Source organism: Chiloscyllium plagiosum, unplaced genomic scaffold, assembly GCF_037043375.1.
Source record: "Chiloscyllium plagiosum isolate Xiang-an unplaced genomic scaffold, Cpla_swu_hap1 HiC_scaffold_44, whole genome shotgun sequence".
Classification (NCBI taxonomy): domain Eukaryota; kingdom Metazoa; phylum Chordata; class Chondrichthyes; order Orectolobiformes; family Hemiscylliidae; genus Chiloscyllium; species Chiloscyllium plagiosum.
This window is the reverse complement of record NW_028270182.1, coordinates 23,867,441-23,889,788: the sequence shown is the minus strand read 5'-3', so window position 1 is coordinate 23,889,788 and position 22,348 is coordinate 23,867,441. Positions and strand designations below refer to the sequence as shown.

Here is a 22,348-nt window from a genome sequence, read left to right as displayed (position 1 = left end):
ACTGACAGGGAATACTTGTGGACACAGAGATGGGTTCAAGTGCGTATACTTCAACGCAAGGAGTATCAGAAATAAGGTCGGTGAACTTAAGGCGTGGAACCTGGGACTACGATGTTGTGGCCATCACGGAAACGTGGATAGAAGAGGGACAGGAATAGTTGTTGGAGGTTCCTGGTTACAGATGTTTCAGTAGGATTAGGGAGGGTGGTAAAAAAGGATGGGGGGTGGTGTTGCTAATTAGAAATGGTATAATAGCTGCAGAAAGGCAGTTCGAGGGGGATCTGCCTTTAGAGGTAGTATGGGCTGAAGTCAGAAATAGGAAAGGTGCAGTCACCTTGTTGGGTGTTTACTATAGGCCCCCCAATAGCAGCAGAGATGTGGAGAAACAGATTGGAAAACAGATTTTGGAAAGGTGCAGAAGCCACAGGGTAGTAGTCATGGGCGATTTCAACTTCCCAAATATTGATTGGAAGCTCTTTAGATCTAGTAGGTTGGATGGGGCGGTGTTTCTGCAGTGTGTCCAGGAAGCTTTTCTAACACAGTATGTAGATTGTCCGACCAGAGGGGAGGCCATTTTGGATTTGGTACTCGGTAATGAACCGGGACAAGTGATGGGCTTGTTAGTGGGTGAACATTTTGGTGATGGTGACCACAATTCTGTGACTTTCACCTTGGTTATGGAGAGAGATAGGTGCGTGCAACAGGGTAGGTTTTACAATTGGGGGAAGGGTAACTACGATGCTGTAAGACAGGATCTGAGGAGCATAAGTTGGGAGCATAGGCTGTTGGGGAAGGATGTCGTGGAAATGTGGAACTTTTTCAAGGAACAGATACGACGTGTCCTTGATATGTATGTACCGGTCAGGCAGGAAAGAAATGGTCGTGTGAGGGAACCTTGGTTGACGAGGGAGGTTGAATGTCTTGTAAAGAGGAAGAAGGAGGCTTACATAAGGTTGAGGAAACAGGGTTCAGACTGAGCAGTGGAGGGATACAGGATAGCCAGAAGGGACCTGAAGAAAGGGATTAGGAGAGCTAAGAGAGGGCATGAAAAATCTTTGGCGGATAGGATCAAGGATAATCCAAAGGCTTTTTATGCGTATGTGAGAAACATGAGAATGACGAACACGAGGGTAGGTCCGATCAAGGACAGTAGTGGGAGACTGTGTATTGAGTCGGAAGAGATAGGAGAGGTCTTGAATTAGTACTTTTCTTCAGTATTTGCAAATGAGAGGAACCGTATTGTTGAAGAGGAGAGTGTGAAACGGACTGGTAAGCTAGAGGAGATACATGTTAGGAAGGAAGATGTGTTTGATATTTTGAACAACTTGAGGATAGACAAGTCCCCCGGGCGTGATGGGATATATCCTAGGATTATGTGGGAAGCAAGAGAGGAAATTGCAGTACCGTTGGCAATGATCTTTTCATCTTCACTGTCAACGGGGGTGGTACCAGGGGACTGGAGAGTGGCGAATGTTGTGCCCCTGTTCAAAAAAGGGAATAGGGATAACCCCGGGAATTACAGGCCAGTTAGTCTTACTTCGGTGGTAGGTAAAGTAATGGAAAGGGTACTGAAGGATAGGATTTATGAGTATCTGGAAAGGCACTGCTTGATTAGGGATAGCCAGCATGGATTTGTGAAGGGTAGGTCTTGCCTTACAAGTCTTATTGAATTCTTTGAGGAGGTGACCAAGCATGTGGATGAGGGTAGAGCAGTGGATGTAGTATACATGGATTTTAGTAAGGCATTTGATAAGGTTCCCCATGGTAGGCTTATGCGGAAAGTCAGGAGGCATGGGATAGAGGGAAATTTGGCCAATTGGATAGAAAACTGGCTAACCAGTTGAAGTCAGAGAGTGGTGGTAGATGGTAAATATTCAGCCTGGAGCCCAGTTACAAGTGGAGTTCCGCAGGGATCAGTTCTGGGTCCTCTACCGTTCGTACTTTTTATTAATGACTTGGATGAGGGAGTCGAAGGGTGGGTCAGTAAATTTGCAGATGATACGAAGATTGGTGGAGTTGTGGATAGTGAGGAGGGCTCTTGTCGGCTGCAAAGGGACTTGGATATGATGCAGAGCTGGGCTGAGGAGTGGCAGATGGAGTTCAACCCTGCCAAGTGCGAGGTTGACCATTTTGGAAAGACAAATAAGAATGCGGAATACAGGGTTAACGGTAGGGTTCTTAGTGAGGTGTAGGAACAGGGGGATCTTGGGGTCTATGTTCATAGGTCTTTGAAAGTTGCCACTCAGGTGGATAGAGCTTGTAAGAAGGCCTATGGTGTATTAGCGTCCATTAGCAGAGGGATTGAATTCAAGAGTCGTGAAGTGATGTTGCAACTGTACAGGACTTTGGTTAGGCCACATTTGGAGTACTGTGTGCAGTTCTGGTCGCCTCACTTTAGGAAAGATGTGGAAGCTTTGGAGAGGGTACAGAGAAGATTTACCAGGATTTGTCTGGAATGGAGAATAGGTCGTACAAGGATAGGTTGAGAGTGCTAGGCCTTTTCTCGTTGGAACGGTGAAGGATGAGGGGTGACGTGATAGAGGTTTATAAGATGATCAGAGGAATAGATAGAGTAGACAGTCAGAAACTTTTTCCCCGGATACAACAGAGTGTTACAAGGGGATATAAATTTAAGGTGAAGGGTGGAAGGTATAGGGGAGATGTCAGGGGTGGGTTCTTTACCCCGAGAGTGGTGGGGGCATGGAATGCGCTGCCTGTGGGAGTGGTAGAGTCAGAATCTTTGGTGACCTTTAAGCGGCAATTGGATAGGTACATGGATGGGTGCTTAAGCTAGGACAAATGTTCGGCACAACGTTGTGGGCCGAAGGGCCTGTTCTGTGCTGTATTGTTCTATCTATGTCTACATCGTGTGTCTATTTCGATGCCTTTAACATGTTTTAATTGTACTAGCCTCCACCACTTCCTCTGGCAGCTCATTCCACTCACTGCATGAAAGAGTTGTCCTTTCGGCCCCTTTGAAATTTTAGCCATTCACCCTAAAGCAATGCCCTCTACATCTGGACACCACCACTCCAGGGATAACACCTTGTTCATTTACTCTATTCATGCCCCTCATGATTGTATAAATCTCCATAACATCACCACTCAGCCTATGGCACTCCAGGGAAAACAGCCCCAGCCTTTTATGCCTTACCCTACAGCTCAAATCCTCCAACCCTAACAACATCCTTGTAAGTCTTTTTTGAAACCTTTCAAATTTCACAGCACCCTTCTGATAGGAGGCAGGCCAGAATTGCACACACTATTCCAAAAGTGGCCTTACAAATGTCCTGTACAGTAACATGACCTCCCATATCCTATACTCAATGCTCGAACCAATAAAGGAAAATATACTGAACACCTTCTTCATCATATCATCCTACCTGCCTGCAACTTCACTTGCAAGGACTATGAACCTGCAGTCCAAGGTCTCTTTGTTCCACAAACGTCTCCAGGGCCTTGCCAGTGTACAAGTCCTGCCCTGATTTCCTTTTCCAAAATGCAGCACTTCACATTTATCTAAATTAAACCCCATCTGATCAATATCTTATTGTAATCTCAGGTAACCTTCTTCATTATCCACAATACCTCCAATTTTGTATGACCTGCAAACTCATTTACGATACCAAATCATTTAAATGAATGACGAAACAAATCCAGAAATAAACATCCATTTCTCTGAGTTTGAATGTGCTCTGTGTAAATCCTGCCCAATGACTCTGTACCAGAGAAAGGCTGCACATGCGCCTGGCTGCACCTTGCCCCCTACAAAGCTGGCGGCTCCGCACATGTCCAGTGAATTCTTGCCCCGAATAAAGATGGCGGCGCGCACTCATGCCTGCAGCCACACTGAGGCAATTCCCCGTTTACTGAAAACACGAGACTGGGACGTTCAAATTTGTGTTTTCCGATGTGCACATTTTGTTTGTAAAACCTCTCCGCTCATACAGAATCGCTCTCACCTCCTGCAGTTCCACAGACAGCCTTGATGATTTTTGCGGGTACCTATTCTCTGCCTGGTTACTCGTTTGTCCTTAGTGTATTTGTACAATCACTTTGGATTCTCCTTAACCCTATTTCCTAAAGCTATCTCATGTCCCCTTTTCACCCTCCTGGTTTACCTCGAGTATACTCCTACTGCCCCTATCCTCCTCTAGGGATTCACACAAACACAGTTCTCTGTACCTGCCATTTGCCTCCTTCATTTTCTTGACCAGGCCCACAATTTCTTTCGTCAGGCAGCATTCTTTACACCTACCAGCCTTGGCCTTAACAGGAACATACTGTCTATATACTCTCATTGTCGCAGGCCTATGGAGGCAATGGCAGATGAGGATACAGAAGCAATCACTCTCAGTAAAGAGGTAATGTTGGGAAAGATAACAGCCTAAAGGTAGATGGGTCTCCTGGCTCTGATGGAATGCATCCCAGGGACTAAAAGAGATGGTGGGGGGGGGGGGAGGGAGAAGAGAGTGGGGGGGGAAAATAACAAATAGACCTCGTGATAATCCACTAAAATTTGTTGGATTCTGGGATGGTTTTGACAGACTGGAAGCTGCAAATGTGGTGCCACTATTTTTCAAAAAGGACCCGTAAGCTTAACTTCTATAGTGGAGAAAATGCTTGAACCTCTCAAGGAAGTAGTGGTGAGATATCTGGGTAGAAATTGTCTCATTGAGCAGACAAAGCATGGATTCATAAAAGGCAGGTCACATTTAACGCATTTACTGGAACTGTTTGAGGATACAACGAGTGCGTTGGACAAGGCGGACTCGGTGGATGTGGTGTACCTGGATTTCCAGAAGGCATTCGATAAGTTGCCACATAAAAGGCTGCTGAATAAGGTAAAGATGCATGGCATTATGGGTAATTATCATTGATACAGGATCGGTTAACCAACAAAAAATAAAGAATGGGGATAAATGGGTGTTTGGATTAGTGTTGGCACTACAACTGTTTTGAAACTTTATTGCTGGAACAGCACAGCAGGTCAGGCAGCATCCAGGGAACAGGAGATTCGACAAGGCCTGTGCCCGAAACGTCGAATCTCCTGTTCCCTGGATGCTGCCTGACCTGCTGTGCTGTTCCAGCAATAAATTTTCAACTTTGATCTCCAGCATCTGCAGACCTCACTTTCTCCACTACAACTGTTTGCAATGTACACAAATGTTTTGGAGTTGAGGACCAAGTGTACGGTGTCAGAGTTCACATTTGATACAAAGATCAGGTAGAGCAATGTGTGCAGAGGCCACTGTAAGTCTGCACAGGGATACAGATCAGTTACGTGAGTGGGTAAGGATCTGGCAGATGGAGTTCAATGTTGGGATATGTGAGGTCATCCATTTTGGTCGGACTAACAGCAAACTGGATGATGAAATGGTGAAAACATGCACCATGCTGCTGTACAGAGGGAGCTGGGTGTCCTTGTGCATGAATCACAGGAAGTTGGTTTGCAGGTGCAGCAGGTAATTAAGGCAGTGAAGGGAATATTGTCCTTCATTGCGAGAGGGATGGTTATGTTGCAGCAGTACAGGGTACTGGTGAGGCCACACCTGGAGTACTGTGTACAGGTTTGGTCTCCTTACTTCAGGAAGGATGTACTGGCACTGGAGGGAGTACAGAGGAGGGTCACTAGTTTGAGTCAGGAGTTGAGGGTTGGTGTATGTGGAGAGATTGAGAAAACTGGTTCTATAGTCATTGTAATTTAGAAGAATGGGAGGTTGGATAGGAAACAATAAAATTATGAAGGGAGTAGATAAGACAGAAGCAGAGTGGTTATTTCCACTGGGGGTGGGTCAAACTACAGAGCATTACCTCAAAATAAGGGGGAGCAGATTTAGGACTGAGTTCAGGAGGAGTTTCTTCAGCTAAAGGATTGTGAATCTGTGGAATTCCCTGCCGAGTGCAGCATTTGACATTACCAACTTGAATGCCTTTAAGGCAAAAGGTAGATTTGTGAACAGGAAAAGAATTAAGGGTTATGGTGAGAGATCAGGAAAGTGGAGCGGAGGCCATGAAAAGATCAGCCCTGATCTTATTGAATGGTAGAGCAGGCTTGAGGGGCCAGATGAAAGTTCTTGCCTTGTGCCATCAAAATTGGCCTTTGTCCAATTCAGAACCTTAACTTTTAGATCTGGTATATTATTTTCTGTAACTATTTTAAAACTAGTAGAATTATCAGAGACTCCCAACAGTGTGGAAGCAGGTCATTCAGCCCATCACACTGATACTGACCTGGAGAGCCTCCTAAACTCCCCCTGTAACATTGCATTTCCCAGGGCTAGCCAACTTGCACATCCCTGAACACTGTGGGCAATTCAGCCTGGACAATCCACCCAACCTGCACATCTTTGGACTGTGGGAGAAAACCAGAGCACCCGGACGAAATCCATGCAGAAAACCCCAATAAGGTGATCATCCCTTTCTTATTTCCCAGTTCCACCTAAATAACTTCACTGGGCGTACTCCCAGGAATATCTTCCCTAAGCAAAAACATAATGCTATCCCGAATCAAAAATGCCACACCCCCTCCTCTCTTGTCCCCCTTTCAATTCTTCCTGTAGCATCTATACCCTGGAACATTAAGCTGCCAGTCCTATCCATCCCTGAGTGATGTCTCTGTAATTGCTATAATATCCCAGTGCCATGTTCAAGACCATACCCTGAGCTCATCTGCCTTCCTGTCAGGCCTCTTCTATTGAAGTAAATGCAGTGCAACTGCTCAGTCCGACTTCATTCTGTGCTTTGCCCTTGCCTGCTTGACTATTTGACTTCTGAACTGTACCAGCCTCAGACATATCTCTTTCCTCACTATCTTCTTGGGTTTACACCCACTCCCTCACTGGTTTAATGCCTCCCGAGTATCACCAGCAAGTCTCCCTGCCTAGATATTAGACACCTTCCAATTCAGGTACAATCCATCCTTCTTATGCAGGTCAACTCTACTCCAGAGGAGATCACAATGATCCAAAAAACGTGAATCCTTTTCCCCTGCACCAGCTCCTTAGCCACTCATTGAGCACCTCCTCTTCCTCTGTAATATGGACATTTTTCAAAATGTCACCATTTATTTCCCCACATTCTATATCTCCCATGTACTTCTTCACAGTAAACACTAATACAAAATACTTGTTTCCTATCTCGCCCATCACCTGCAGCTCCACACAATGGCTGCCTTGCTGATCTTTGAGGGTCTCTATTTTCTCCCTAGTTAGCCTTTTGTTCATGTATTTACAAAAGCCCTTTGGATTATCCTTAACCCTATTCGCCAAAGCTATCTCACATCCCTTTTTTGCCTCCTGATTTCCCTCTTAATTATACTCCTACTGCCTTTATACTCAAAAATGTTTTGGATTGGAATAAATGCAAAATATAACATCCTAACAAAACAAGCGAGGGTAGGACTTACACTCAATAAAAGTAGGGCGTTGAGTAGTGATATGGGAACAAAGAGACCGAGGGCTTCACGTCTTTGAAGTTTGTGTTACATGTAGACAGGGTGGTTAAGAAGGTGCTTAGCACACATACCGTCATTGTTCAGACCTTTGAGTACAGGAGTTGGGACGTTATGTTGAGGATGTACAGGACGTTGGGGAGGCCTCTTCTGGAATACTCTGTCCAGTTCTGGTTTTGCTGTTATAGGAAGGATATTATTAAATTGGAGCAGGTTCAGAAGAGATTTACCAGCATGTTGCCATGAATGGAGGGATTGTGTTCTAAGGAGAGGCTGGATAGGCTGGGAATTTTTTTCACTGGCGTGCACAAGGTTGAGGGGTGACCTTATTGGAGGTTTACAAAATCAAAGAGTGTAGATAAGGTGAATAGCCGGGGGAGAGGGGGATTCAAAACTCGGGTGCATTCATTTTGAGAAGAAATTAGAAAGATTTAAGAAAAGACATTAGGGTTTTAAAAAAAATTTATACGTGTGAAATGAACTTCCAGAGGAAGTGGTAGCTGTGAATACAATTACAATATTTAACAGACATTCAGATAAGTACATAAATAGGAAATATTTGGATGGATGTGGACCAAGCGGAGGCAGGTACAATTAGTTCAGTTTGGAATTATGGTTGGCATGGACTGGTTGGACCACAGGGCCTGTTTCCTTGCTGTATAACATTATGACTCTAATCCTCACTCTAAATTCCTCCATCCTCAACTCTCCCGATCACTGTCGCCTCATCCAGCCTCACAACTCTTCCTTATTTATATAATTCATCACCAGCCACAGAATGCTCCCTATCTCATGTCCTCCAGTTTCTCAAATCTCTGCGATATGTGCCTTTCTTTAGTTCCAGCCTTGAGGATGCCCTCATTCACTCCAATTGGTTGGAAGACAAACTGGTACGACCTGGTCCTCCAGTACTGCCCTCTGCCCCCTATTGGCCTGCGCTGACATCAATCATCGGGGCCCATTGTGAGGTGAGTGGTGGGATCCTCCCTCTCTCTGCCCTGGGATGAGCTTCAACATTCACAGTCAATGGGGCAGTATCACGAGCACAGGGGCTGGGGCTATTCAGCCCATTTGGGCTGTACCCTCTCCCTCTGGAGATGCTGCAAAACTGTCCCAATTCCCTTCCCATTTGCCCATAGCCCCCCAAATCTTCCCTTAAAAAGTAAAATTCCAAATCTGTTTATGAATAACTGCTGAGTCTGTGTCCAGCTGTCATTCAGACTGTTCCAGATACTCAGAACTTACTGAATACAATAATGTTCACATATTCACATTATTTGCCAATTACTTGAAAATAGTTACTAAAATTGTGACATTGTTAACAATTCCTGTCTCTCTGCAGATTAGATATCCTAGAAACAAATTTGCACCTGGTCAAAATCACTGCTTAACCTTCTCAGCTCCAAGGACAATTATCTGTGCTTCTGCTAGCTCTCCACAAAAGAGGAACACATCTTATTTTCATTTATTAGTGTCAGAGATGTACAGCACAGAAACAGACCTTTGGTCCAATTTGTCCATGCCAACTAGGAATCCTCAACAAATGGAGCCCCATTTGCCAGCTATTGGTCCATATAATTGGAAACTCTTCCTATTCATGTACCCAACTGGATGCCTTTCAAAATGTTGTAATTGTATCAGCCTCCACTACTTCACCTGGCAGCTCATTCCACACATACACCACACACAGCTTGAAAACTTTGCCCCTTAGATCCGTTTTTAATCTTTGCCCTCTCAACTTAAGCCCATGTGATCTTATTTTGAACCCACCTAACTGGGGGAAAAGACCCTGGCTGTTCACCTTATCCATGCCCTTCATGATTTTATAAATCTCCATGAAGTCACCTCTCAGTCTTTGACTCTCCAGGGAAATTAACCCTGGCCTATTCAGCCTCTCCCTGTAGCCCAAATCCTCCAACCCTAGCAAAGTCTTTGTAAATCTTGTCTGAACTCTTTCAAGATTCACAACATCCTTTCCAAAACAGGGAATTTCGAACTTCTAACATAATTCCTGAAATGGCTTAATCAATATCCTGTCCAACCACAATTTGACATCCCAGCTTCTGTACTCAATGCTTTGACCAATAAATATAAGCATACCAAACACCACCTTCACTAGTCTGCCTACCTGTGACTCTACTTTCAAGGAACAATGAACCTGCACTCCATGGTCTCTATGTTCAGCAACATTCCCAAGGACTTTACCATTAAGTGTACAAGTCCTGCCCTGATTTGCCTTTCCAAAATACAACAGCTCGCATTTATCTAAATTGAACCCAGTCTGCCATTCCTCGCTCCAATGGCCCATCTGGTCAAGATACTGTTGCATTCTGAACTAACCTTCTTCATTGTCCACTACACCTCCAATTTTGGTGTCTTCTGTAAACCCACTGACCATATCTCATATATTCACATCCAAGTCATTTATTTAAGGACCCAATATCCATTCCTGCAGGACAATGCTGCTCACAGGCCTCCAGTCCGCAAAGCAATCCTCCATCACCACCCTCTGCCTCCTACCTTCAAGCCAGTTTTGTATCCAAATGGCTGGTTCTCCCAACATTTCATGTTATCTAACCTTGCTAACCAGTCTGCTTTGTGGAACATCGTTCAGTGTCCATATAGACAACGTCCACAGTCTGCCTTCATCAGTCATCTTTGTCACATCTTCAAAAAAACTCAATCAAGTTAGAGAGAGAGAATTTCCCACACACAAAGCCATGTTAACTATCCCTAATGAATCCTCGTCTTTCCAAATACATGTAAATCCTGTCCCTCAGAATTCCTTCCAACAACTTACCTACCACTGACGTTAGGTTGACTGTTCTCTTGTTCCCTGGCCTTTCCTTACCACCTTTTTTAAATAATGGCACCCATCTTCCAGCACCTCACCTGTCACAAACAATGATATAAATACCTCAGGGAGGGGCACTGCCATCACCTTCCTAGCTTTCCACAAATTTCTGGGATACACCTGATCAGGTCCCAGGGATTTATCCACCTTGCTACTGTTTAAGACATCCTCTGTAATATACACACTTTTCAAGTTATCACTATTTATTTCTCCAAACTCTCTAGAATAGAATAGCATAGTATTTCTCCCACCTCCTGTTGTTCCATAGATGTCCTTGTTGATCTTTAAGGGGTCCTATTCTCTGTCTGGTTATTATTTTATCCTTAATGTATTTGTAGAACCTCATTGGATTCTCCTTAAACTATTTCCTAGAGGTAGTTCAAGTCCCCTTTTTGCTCTCCTGATTACCCTCGAGTATATTCCTGTAAAAACGTGATCCTGTACTCCCAATTCCTCCGCCTCTGCCATATCTGTTCCCAGGAGAAGCAATTCCACTCCAGGACATCCCAGAAAGGTTTCCTCTTTCAAGGACCGCATTTCCCTCCCACTTGATCAACAATGCACTCCAACGCATATCCTACACTTCCTGTACCTCCGCCTTCCCCCCACCCCTCCAACCACAATAAGAATATAATCTCCCAGTCCTCACCTGCCACCCACTAATCTCCATGAACCTCTGCTATGTCCGCTACCTACAGTCAGACCCCACCACCAGGGATATATCTCCCTCCCCAGCCCTTTCTATCTTCCGCAGAGACCATGGGATCTTTGGTACTGATGTGCTGCCCCACGGATACCTCAGTCACTCACCCTGCCAAATGACCTAGTGAGATTATCACTAGATGGATAATCCAGACACCCGGATAACGTTCTGGGGCCCAGGGTCTGGATCCCGTCACAGCAGACAGTGGAATGTGAATTCAATAAAAATTTGGAATTAAGAATCTATTAAAGACCATGAATCATTGTTGATTATTGCGAAAAAAAACCTCATCAGGTTCACTAATATCCTTCAGGGAAGGAATCTGCCATCCTTACCTGGTCTGGCCTACATGTGACTCCAGACCCACAGCAATGTGGTTGACTCTTTACTGCCCTTTGGGCCCAGCCAGTGACACCCTCATCCTGTGAATGAATAACAAAGAAGGTCAAGTCTTGTATACAACCATACTATTCTTACAGATAAGTGATCTCTAAGTAAATTTGCTTCTCAACTCCCTGCTGACTATTGGGGAAGGGGGAGGGGGGGTCAATAGTACCATCCCAATAAGGAAATCATCCCTTTCTTATTTCTCAGTTCCACCTGTATAACCTGCCTGGATGTACTCCCAGGAATACCCTCTTGAAGCCCAGCTGTAATGTTATCCCTAATCAAAAATACCTCTCCCCCTGCTCTGTTACCCCCTTTCTATCTTTGCTACAGCATCTATACATTAAGCTGCTGGTCCTATCCATCATTAAGTCATGCCTCTGTAATTGCTATAATATCCCAGTGTGATGTTCAAAACCATACCCTGAGCTCCTCTGCCCGACCTATCGGGCCTCCTGCATTGAAATAAATGCAGTGTAACTGCTCATTCTGTGCCTTGCCCTTGTCTGCCTTGACTGTTTGATGTCTGAACTGTACCAGCGTCAGACTTAGCTCTTCCCTCACACTCTCTCTGGGTTTACCCACATTCCTTCACTGGTTTAATGCCTCCTGAATAGCACTAGCAACTGTTCCCTTCCAGTGCCAGTACAATCCATCCTTCTGATGGAGGTCAATTCTACCCTACAAGAGATTCCAATGATCCAATAATGTGAACTCTTCTATTCCTATGTCATTGATACCAATAAACAACAGCCTCCCCTCAAAATGGTTATTCTCCCCTTTAAGAATATTCTGCTCCCTCTCTGAGACATCCTTATACAAAAATTACATATTCGAATAATAAACCTTACACTCATCAGGTCATCATAAAAGGATTACATGACACATTGAAGGTTTGGGGAGACCTTTTGAGAGAATGCGATGATTCAAAGGAGAATTTTTAAGCAGCAAATGGGATTGATCTGGAACACAATACTCTCACACACAATGTGAATATCCAGATCCTGATATACTGAGTAATTCAATCAGAGTTTAGCAGAATATTTACTGAGATTACCATCTGAATGTCCACCTGTAATATCCTGTAATACAAGTTTATAAAATCTGTCACTATCAGTTCAAGTTAGAAACTCACACCATCCCCTCCTCGTGGCCCAGGATTACTGTACATATTACCCTCGAGGACATCAGCAGTCAACTCAGGGGGAAATCTGTGGGTTTCTAGGAGATTCCAAAGCGTATCCCTAAAAAGATAGCAACTCTGCCTGCTTCCCACTGCCCAGTGTTCCCAGTAAATGTTTGGAAGAATGGGAAGGGGGGATATCTCCTAGAAAAGGCATAACTGTAAAGGTCTAAGAGGATTATGAAAAGAGAGAGATGCACAGGAGAAGGGGGCAACAAGTTGCCAGATGGGGCGTAACTTGGAAAAGTGGGAAGTTGCTCATTTTGGAGGAGATAATAAAAGAACAAAGTGCTATTTAAATGGTGGACACTGTAGAAAGCTGCACAACAAAGGGACCAGGGGTAATTGTTCAGGAAACACAGAAAGCTACCACACAGTTACAACAGGGAATCAGGAAGAGGAATTGAATGTTTTGTTTTAAAAGTTTTCAGTATTAGAGTTTGGAGTATATACCTGAGAGTAACGTGTGGAAGTGCTGGTGAGACCACCATATCTGCAGTAATGAGAGCAGTTTTGGTCCCTTTAGATAAGGAAATGTGTCACTTTATTGGAGGCATTTCAGGGAAGATTCAATGAGATGATCCCTGGTTTGGAGGGATTATCTTTTAAATGAAGGCTAAAAAGGTTGGGACTCTACTCACTGGATTTTGGAGAAAGAGAGGTGATCTCATTGAGACAGATGGGATTCTTAAGGGGTTTGACAGGATAAATACTGAGAGGATGTGTCTGAGGGTAAATACTGAGAGGGGAGTCTGAAACCAGATTCTGAGTCACGGAATCAAGGGTTCTGTTTTGGATTCAAGTTTAAGGTGATACAGACGCGGGTAAGGGGTTTCAGTAGCAATGGAGCTGGGGTGAGGTGGAGAAAAGCAACGTTTAAGAGATTGGAATTCCTGGTGTTGTGATTGTGTGGATGTCTGATAAGAAGGTCACCTTGGGGTCAGATATAACAGCAATATTGTGAAGAGTGTTGTTCTGCCTCAGACAGTTCCCAGGGGGAGGGAGGGGCTCAGCAGAAAGGTAAAGGTAAGGCAATGGGTTTAACCGTGACAATGTTTCATTGGAGGAAATTGCAGCTAATCGAGTAGAGGGAATGTGATAAGCAGTTTGATAACTGAGTAATAGTGGAGCAATGGAGAGGGATGATGGGGAGGGAGAGCTGGGCATCGTCAGTGTACATGTCAAACCTAACACAGTGTTTTTGGATGATATCACCTCCTGGCACGATGTACGTGAGATACAGGAGAGACCAAGGATAGATCGTTGAGGGACACCAAATGCAAGGAATTCAGAAAGGAAAGGGAGAGTGGAGATGGAGCAGGATTTTCCAACAACGGGGAGGTCAAATATTAGTTTTTCACAGAATGGGAGAGAAGGACATAACCAAAAAAGACCAACAGACAAAACAAGGAACAATATCTATAAATTGGCGAGGGGGGGGGGGGGGATGAGGCGGCAGTGGAGGAAAGAGAGTTGGAAAGTGAGTTTAGCGAGATTAGGGTAAAGGGTCAAGGTGAGCTCTGATAAGGCTTGACAAGAGACTGGAGAAAGATGTAAGTTTAGGACAAAAACCAGGAACACCATGTGAGGCAGTTTGGCTCAGTGGGCTAGTGGGAGGGAGAGAAGCAGCAGAGGCAGCTGATTGAATTATCTCAGTCTTAGTGACAGAGAAACTCCATTGCTCCTCACTCGTTGTTGGAGGGGAGGATGGAGGAGACAGGATGATGGACAGTGTTTTACAAAGAAACAAAACCAGGGTTAGTGATATTTAAAATGAGTGAACAAACCTGATGTATTTAGCTTTTATCCAGAATATTAAAACAAATGACTGAAGTCCTTGTTCGAATTCCATTTTGGCAGATGGTGGAATCTGAAGTCAAGAAAAAAATAACGTATTAGGAATCTTCTGATCTCCATGAAACCATTGTCAATGGCGAAACAAATCCTGCCAACTTGACAGCGGCCCAGCCAGCTACTCACTGTATTAATCACTGCAAAGTCTCAACAAAGGAATGAAACTGGATGGACCAGTTGGCAACTAACAAGGCACCAGAAATTACAACTACAGAATCAGCCCTCTCAATGCTGCAACGTCCTCCTCACTAACATATGGTTTTTGGTGCCAAAATGTGGAGAGCTGTCTCACAGACTAGTCAAGGAACAGCCTGACATAGTCATACTCACAGAATCATCCCTTACAAACAATGACCAGACACCACCATCACCATCCCTAGATATCGAGAGTGTGGTGCTGGAAAAGCACAAAATCAAGCAGTATCCGAGGAGCAGGAGAATCGATGTTTCGAGCCTAAGCCCTTCATCAGCCTGACCTGCTGTGCTTTTCCAGCACCAGACTCTTGACTCTGATCTCCAGCATCTGCAGTCTTCACTTTCTCCTGAAATCTCTGGATATGTCCTGTCCCACCGGCAGGACAGACCAGGCAGAGGTGGTGGCACAGTGGTGTACAGACAGGGAGGATTTGCCCTGGGAGTACACAGCATTGGCTCCGGAGACCAGGAAGTCTCATGGCTCCTGCTGATTACCACGTCCCATCCTCCCTTGGCTGATGAATCACTTCTCCTTCACGTTCAACAACATTTGGAGGAAGCACTGAGGCAATAAAATGGTGTCAAATGTACTCTGGGTACAGGATTTCAATGTCCACAATCGAGGACATTCTCTGCAACAGAATTACTGACTGAGCTGGCTAGGTCCTAAAAGGACATAGCTGCTCAACTGAGTCTGCAGCGGGTGGTGAGGGAACCAACAAGAGTGTAAAACATACTTGATCTCATTGTTATGAATTGACCAGCTGCAGATACATCTGGCCATGACAGTATCAGTATGAGCGACCATCAAACATTCCTTTTGGAGACAAAGTTGAGAAAAGTTAAAGTTGAGAAAAACCTCCATTATCACCATTCTAAATGGGACAGACTTCGAAGAGATGTAGGATCTCAAACTGGGTATCTTTGAGGCACTGTGGGACATCAACAGCAGCAGAACTGTACTCCAGCACAATCTGTAATCTCATGGGTTTGTACATCCCGCACTCACTCATCACAATGGACAGTAAAGGAGGGCATGCCATGAGCAGCACCAGGCAGACTTAAAAATGAAGTGCCAACCTGGTGAAGCTATCAAACAGAACTACCTGCATATCAAACAGCATCAGCAGCAAGCAACAGAGCTAAGTGATCCTACATCCAATGGAACAGATCGGAGCTCTGCAGTTCTGCCACACCCGGTTGTGAACGGTGATGGACAATTAAACAACTCACCGGAGGAAGCATCACAGATAACCCCACCCTTACACACCCATGCACCAGATAAGATGACAGCATTTGCAGCAATCTTCAGCCAGAAGTGCAAAGTAGGATGATCCATCTCAGCCTTCTCCAGTGGTCTCTAACATCACAGAAGCGAGTTTTAAGCCAGTTCAGTTGAGTTTGAATAACATCAAGAAATGGTTAAGTAGTGCAAAGGCTACGGGCCCTGCCAATATTTTGGCAATAATAGTGATGGCTTGTGCTCCAGAACTTGCCACCCACCAAGCCACGTACTGCTCCAGCACTGGCATCTACCGACAATGTGGAACATTGCCCAGGGATGTTCAACACAAAAATACAGGGCAATCCAACCCAAGCAATTTCCATCTATCAGTCCACACTCGATCAGCAGTAAAGTGATGGAAGATGTCATCAACAGGGCTACCAAACAGCAGCTGCTCAGCAACAGTCAGCTGAGTGACACTCATTTTAGGCACCACCAGGGCAACTCAGTTCCCGATTGTGTTACCGCCCTGATTCACAATCTGGCAACCAGCTGAATCCCAGAGGTGAGGTGAGGGTGACTGCCCAGTCCCACTCCAAGACCACTATTTCTAGCTGATTCCACCCTTGTCTCAGCTCATATACTTTCATCCACCTTGTGTTATCTCCAGACTTCATTTTCCAAACACACTCAGGTCCAGCTTCCCACATTCAACCTCCCTGTAATCTCAAGAAAGTCTGAATCTCTGCTTGTTGATTCATCAAAAGGCTCCTAATTATAATCAACAGCATACAGCCATAGGGATGTACAGCATGGAAACAGACCCTTCGGTCCAACCGGTCCATGCCGACCAGATACCCCAACCCAATCTAGTCTCACCTGCCAGCACTTGGCCAATATCCCTCAATTTAAAATTCTCACACTTGATTTAATTCCTGGCTGTGATAATCCCTAGCTCCCTGCACCACACACACTTTGAGACCTCGACAATCCATTTTCTTCGAGACTCCCAACCATTTGTTAATTCATTACTTCACCTGTGTGGCTGTTCCTACAGTTGCTGAAGCAGCATGGTCTGAAATTCGCAGCCAAAACCTCATAGGTCTGCTTTCCACCTTTAAGACAACCCTCAAAACAATTTGGCAATGCTTTTGGTCACCTGACCTAATATCTCCATCTCTGGCCTTATGTCTAAAGTTCTCAATCGTATTTTTGTGAAATTATAAGCATGATAATAAAAATACAAACTGTTGTTGATTTGGACATTATTTTCAAATCATCACTGTTGCTGTAATGAATACTCTGTAATGTCTCTTACCCAACCACATTGTGGGAGCACCTTCACCACACAAACTGCAGCTGTACAAGAAAGTCAAACATCACCCTCTCCACAGGCAACAGGGTTTTGGCATTAATCACTGGTATCTGTGGAAGGAGAAACACAGTTGATGTTTCAGGGAGTGCAAAATGGATTAGAGGGAATGAAAATGGTGCAGAATTTGAGAGTCAGAAATGGAAGGAAAATACCACTTTGTCAAGATCTAGCTTCCTCAGTCTCGAACCATTTTTGGTCTGTTTATTACTGCATTATTACTTTTATAGACCCTTTGTAAATGAGTTTTTCGCTGCCCGAAACGTCGATTCTCCTGTTCCTTGGATGCTGCCTGACCTGCTGCGCTTTTCCAGCAACACATTTTCAGCTCTGATCTCCAGCATCTGCAGTCCTCACTTTCTCCTCTAATTTTGAGATGGAATATTATTTTGAGTTAAATTTTGTTTTTAAACTGAGACGTGCTGTGTAACTCAAGTGTGGAAATTGTGCTCATGTTTGCAATGTACCTTTCACTTTTGGAGATTATTTACAAAACAGATCGGAAAAATACTAAAGTTCAATATAGAAAGCACAGTGCTGGAGAACCGCAGGTCCAGCAGCATCTCTGAGGGAAATAAAACATTGTAAGCTCCAAGTCTCATGACCATTTGTCCGTTCAGACGAAGAGTCACTGAAATTGTAATGTAACATTATTTTTCTCTTCACCGATGCCCTCAGAACTGCTGAGTTTCTCCATCACTTTGTTTCTGGGGTTCAGATCTCCAGCACCTGCAGTTTATTGTTTTGTCATAGATCCTATGATTTGACTTGGGGAGCGAGAGGGGGCAACTGTGATCAACTAGAATAAAACTCCCCAACCATGAAAAAAAACACAGTTCTTTACACTTTGCAAAACACGACTGTAAATAAGAAATGCAATTAAGCTAAGTGCAAGATGGTATACCACCTGCCTTGTCTCAAACTTGCTACTCATCTTTGAGGACTAATCTGTCAGAATTGTGTTTGCTCCCTTCCTTTGAGATCACAGTCCACAAATGTCCCAGTTCCAATTCCTGGGCCGGGCCCAGTTACCACATTGCAGTGGGGTGGGGAACTTTGTGTCAGCCTGAAGTTTTTGTGAACAACAACATTGCAGGTTGAAGTTGACGGTTTTGACGAATATTGCGTCATCAAACTTGGAGGAAATCCTTCCGAATGTATTGATTAACTGGACTGAGACTGTTTACATGCAGCCCTGTTAGTAGTGCTGTAATATTCTCAGTTACTAATCACACAACACCAGGTTATAGTCCAACAGGCTTCATTGGAAGCATACTAGCTTTCGGAGCACCGCTCCTTCATCAGGTGATTGTGGAGGGCATAATTCTAAGGCACGGAATTTATAGCAAAAATTTAGTGTGATGTAACTGAAATTATCCATTGAAAAATACCTCGATTGTCTGTTGAGTTTTTCATCTGTTCGAATACCATGATAGTTTCACTTCTTTCATGTGTAAATCACAAAACCTTTTTTTAAAAGTTGCACTCCTGACAGTGGCCCATCAAATCACTCATTGTATTAATCACTGCACAGTCTCAACAAAGGAATGAAACTGGATGGACCACATTACATCTACCAATGCACTGGAAAATACAACAACACAATCAGCCCTCTTGACCCTGCAACTTCTGTCTCACTGTGGGCCAAAACAGCAGCAGAACTGTACTCCAGCCCAATCTGAAATCTCATGGCCTGGTATATCCCCCACTCAACCATTAACATCAAGCCAGGGGATCAACCCTAGTTCAATGGAGAGTTCCGGAGGGCATGCCAGGAGCAATACCAGGCATACCTAAAAATGTGGTGCCAACCTGGTGAAGCTACCCAACCTGCATGCCAAACAGCGCAAGCAACACCAAATAGAACTATGTGATCCAACAACCAATGGATCAGATCTGAGCTCTGCAGTTCTTCCACACCTAGTCAGGAATGGTGATGGACAATTAAACAACTCACTGCAGGAAGCATCACAGATATCCCCACCCTTACTGATGGAGGGGTCTCACACATCCATGCAACAGATAAGACAACAGCATTTGCAGCAATCTTCAGCCAGCAGTGCCAAGTGGATGAGCCTTCTACACTGGTCCCTGACATCACAGATGTGAATCAACTTGGTTGAAAACTTATTTCAAATCAGATCAAGAAATGGAGAAGTAGTGTAAAGGCTGTCGGCCCTACCAACATTGTGGCAATAATACTGATGGCTGTGCTCCAGAAATTGCTGCCCACCAAGACAAGTCCAGCACTGGCACCTACTGACATTGTAGAACATTTCTCAGGGATGTTCAACACAAAAACGCAGGACAGAGCCAACCCAGCCAATTTCCCTCCATCAGTCGACACTCGCTCAGCAGTGAAGTGATGGAAGGTGTCATCAACAGTGCTGTCACGCAGCTGCTCAGCAATAACCTTCTGTGACACCCAGGTCGGGTTCTGCCAGGGCCACTCAGTTCCTGATCTTGTTACAGACTTGATTCACAAACTGACAAACAGCTGAATTCCAGAGCCCAGTCCCACTCCAAGACCACTATTTCGACTTCAGTGATATCACCTGACCTCACCACAGTCTCAGCTCATTTACTGAAACTCTCATTCATTCATTTTGTTAACTCTAGATTTCGTTATCTAAACCCTCTCCTGGCCAGCATACCACAATCACCCTCCCTATAATCTCCAGAATATTGAAAACTCTACCGCCCAAGTGCTCACTTGTACCAGAACTTGCTGATCCATCAAAAGGCTCCCATTTACAAGCAACAACAATTTACTTTCACACCCCTGACTTAATTCCTGGCTGTAATCATTCCTATCTTCCTGCACCACACACCCTTTCATATCTCAATAACTCATTTTAGTTTAGACTCCCAATGATGTGTTTATTTTTGAGTTCAGCTGTGTGACTGTTTCTATAGATTCCAAGGCAACACGGTCTGGAATTCCCACCCTCCAAGATCTGTTTTCTTCCTTTAAGGCATTCCTGAAAAAATTGCTTATTTGGCAATGGTTTTGGTCACCGGACATAATATTCTCCAGCTGTGGCCTTATGTCAAAAGTTCTCAATATTTTTTGTGAAACTAAAAACATGCTGATTTGTACAGATATCTTCTACTTTTCACTATCGCTGAGTGAATAATCTGTAATGTCTCTTACCCAACCACATTGTGGGAGCGCCTTCACCATTCAAACTGCAGATGTACAAGGAAGTCAAACATCACCCTCTCCACAGGCAAAACGGCTTGGCAATGATCACTGGTATCTGTGGAAGGAGAAATACACATGATGTTTCAGGGAGTGCAATATGAATTATAGGGAATGAAAATTGTGCAGAATTTGACTGTCAGAAATGGAAGAAAAATCCACTCACTATTGGAAAAAAGAATTCTTGACTGTCAAAGATATTGTGGAAAAAATAACCTAATAATGGAGCAGAATACGGTCAGGAGTCAGGCAGCAGTGGACAATCCATTTACAAAAAGGTCTGTGAACATGGTAGTAAAATACTAAACATGGCAAAAATACACTCATGTGAGACTGAGGAAGCTAGATAATGAACAAGTGGACATCAAGGAGCCCAGAGGTGAATCAGAGCAGTGTTCACTTTTATGATCCCACAGTCAGAGATGTCTAGCACAAAAACAGACTCTTCAGTCCAACCCATCTATGCAAACCAGATATTCTAACCTAAACTATTCCCATTTGCCAGCACTTGACCGACATCCCTCTGAACCCTTCCTATTCAAATGCCTTTTAAATGTTACAATTTTGGTTGCCCTTTAGGCTCCTTTTGAATTTTCCCCTCTCACCCTAAACCTATATCCTCTAGTTCTGGGCTCCACCACCCCAGGGTAAACACCTTGTCTATTTACACTATCCATGCCCCTCACAATTTTATAAACCTCTTCAACATCACACCGCAGCCTAAGACACTCCAGGGAAAATGGCCCCAGCCTATTATGCCTTTCCCTGCAACACAAACCCTCCAACCCTGGCAACATCCTTAAACAATCAATTCTCAAACCTTCCATGTTTCAGTGCCTCTTTCTGATAAGAGGGAGACCAGAATTGCACACAATATTCCAAAAGTGGCCTAACCAATGTCCTGTACAGCTCCTTTACTCAATGCTCTAACCAACGAAGGGAAGAATCCCAAACAATTTCTTCACTATCCTATCTACCTGTGACACTTTCAAGGAACTATGAACCTGCATTCCAAGGTCTCTTTGTTCATCAAGACTCTCCAAGACCTTACAATTCAGTGTGAGCCCTGCTCTGATTTGCTTTTCTAAAATGCAGCACCTCACATTTATCTAAATTAAACCCTATCTGCCACTCCGCAGCCCATTGGCCCATCTGATCAATATCCCATTGTATTCTGAGACAACCTTTATCACTGTCCAAAATACCTCCAATTTTGGTGTCATCTGCAAACTTACGAACCATACCGGCTCTATTCACATCCAAATCATTTAAATGGATGAAGAAACAAATCCAGAAAAAAAACATCCATTTCTCTGGGTTTGAATGTGCTCTGGGTAAATCCTGCCCTATGACTCTCTACCAGGGAGGGCTGCACATACATACCTCTGAACTTTGCCCCCGACAAAGCTGGCGGCCGCGCACGTGTCCAGTGAATCTTTGCCCCGAATAAAGATGGCGGAAATCACACGATGAGGTTATTTTCCAGTTTACTGCAAAAACGGGATTGTAAGTTTCAAATTTGTATTTTCCGATGTGCACCAAATGTTTGTAAAACCTCTCAGCCCATACCAACACCATTTCCGTCCAACTTCCTGCTGTTTATTTCTTTCCTTACCAACAGCTCTCCATCCACACGTCCCGCACATCTGCGTCCACCCTGAGGATGATCACGTGGTATAGTCTAGCCCCGTCCCTCATTTACTCTGATTGGTCGGAGGACCAAATGCCCCGCCAGGTCCTCCAGCTCTGCCCCTGCCTTTCCATTGGTCTTCCGCTGACATCAATCACCCAGGGCCCATTGTTGCCTGGAGCATGCGCACTGCTTCGTGGCTTTTGTTGCTGTTTATCAGTTACAAGAGTGAGACACAAAGTTAAAAATCACACAACCACCTGATGAAGAAGCTGCAAAGCGAGCGCTTC

At 44.3% G+C, this 22,348-nt stretch overlaps 1 long non-coding RNA gene across 1 annotated transcript in view; it reads right to left on the bottom strand.

Annotated features, from left to right (window-relative positions):
• LOC122548169 (uncharacterized) overlaps positions 1 to 22,348 on the bottom strand; it is a 51,807-nt gene that overhangs the window by 21,319 nt on the left and 8,140 nt on the right. Inside the window, exons 2-7 of the long non-coding RNA XR_015754340.1 lie at positions 21,812 to 21,918; positions 20,381 to 20,486; positions 17,173 to 17,279; positions 14,368 to 14,450; positions 11,346 to 11,432; positions 7,528 to 7,632 (exon numbers count right to left, since the gene is read on the bottom strand). This is a non-coding gene — a long non-coding RNA (uncharacterized LOC122548169). The remainder of the gene's footprint in view (positions 1 to 7,527; positions 7,633 to 11,345; positions 11,433 to 14,367; positions 14,451 to 17,172; positions 17,280 to 20,380; positions 20,487 to 21,811; positions 21,919 to 22,348) is intronic.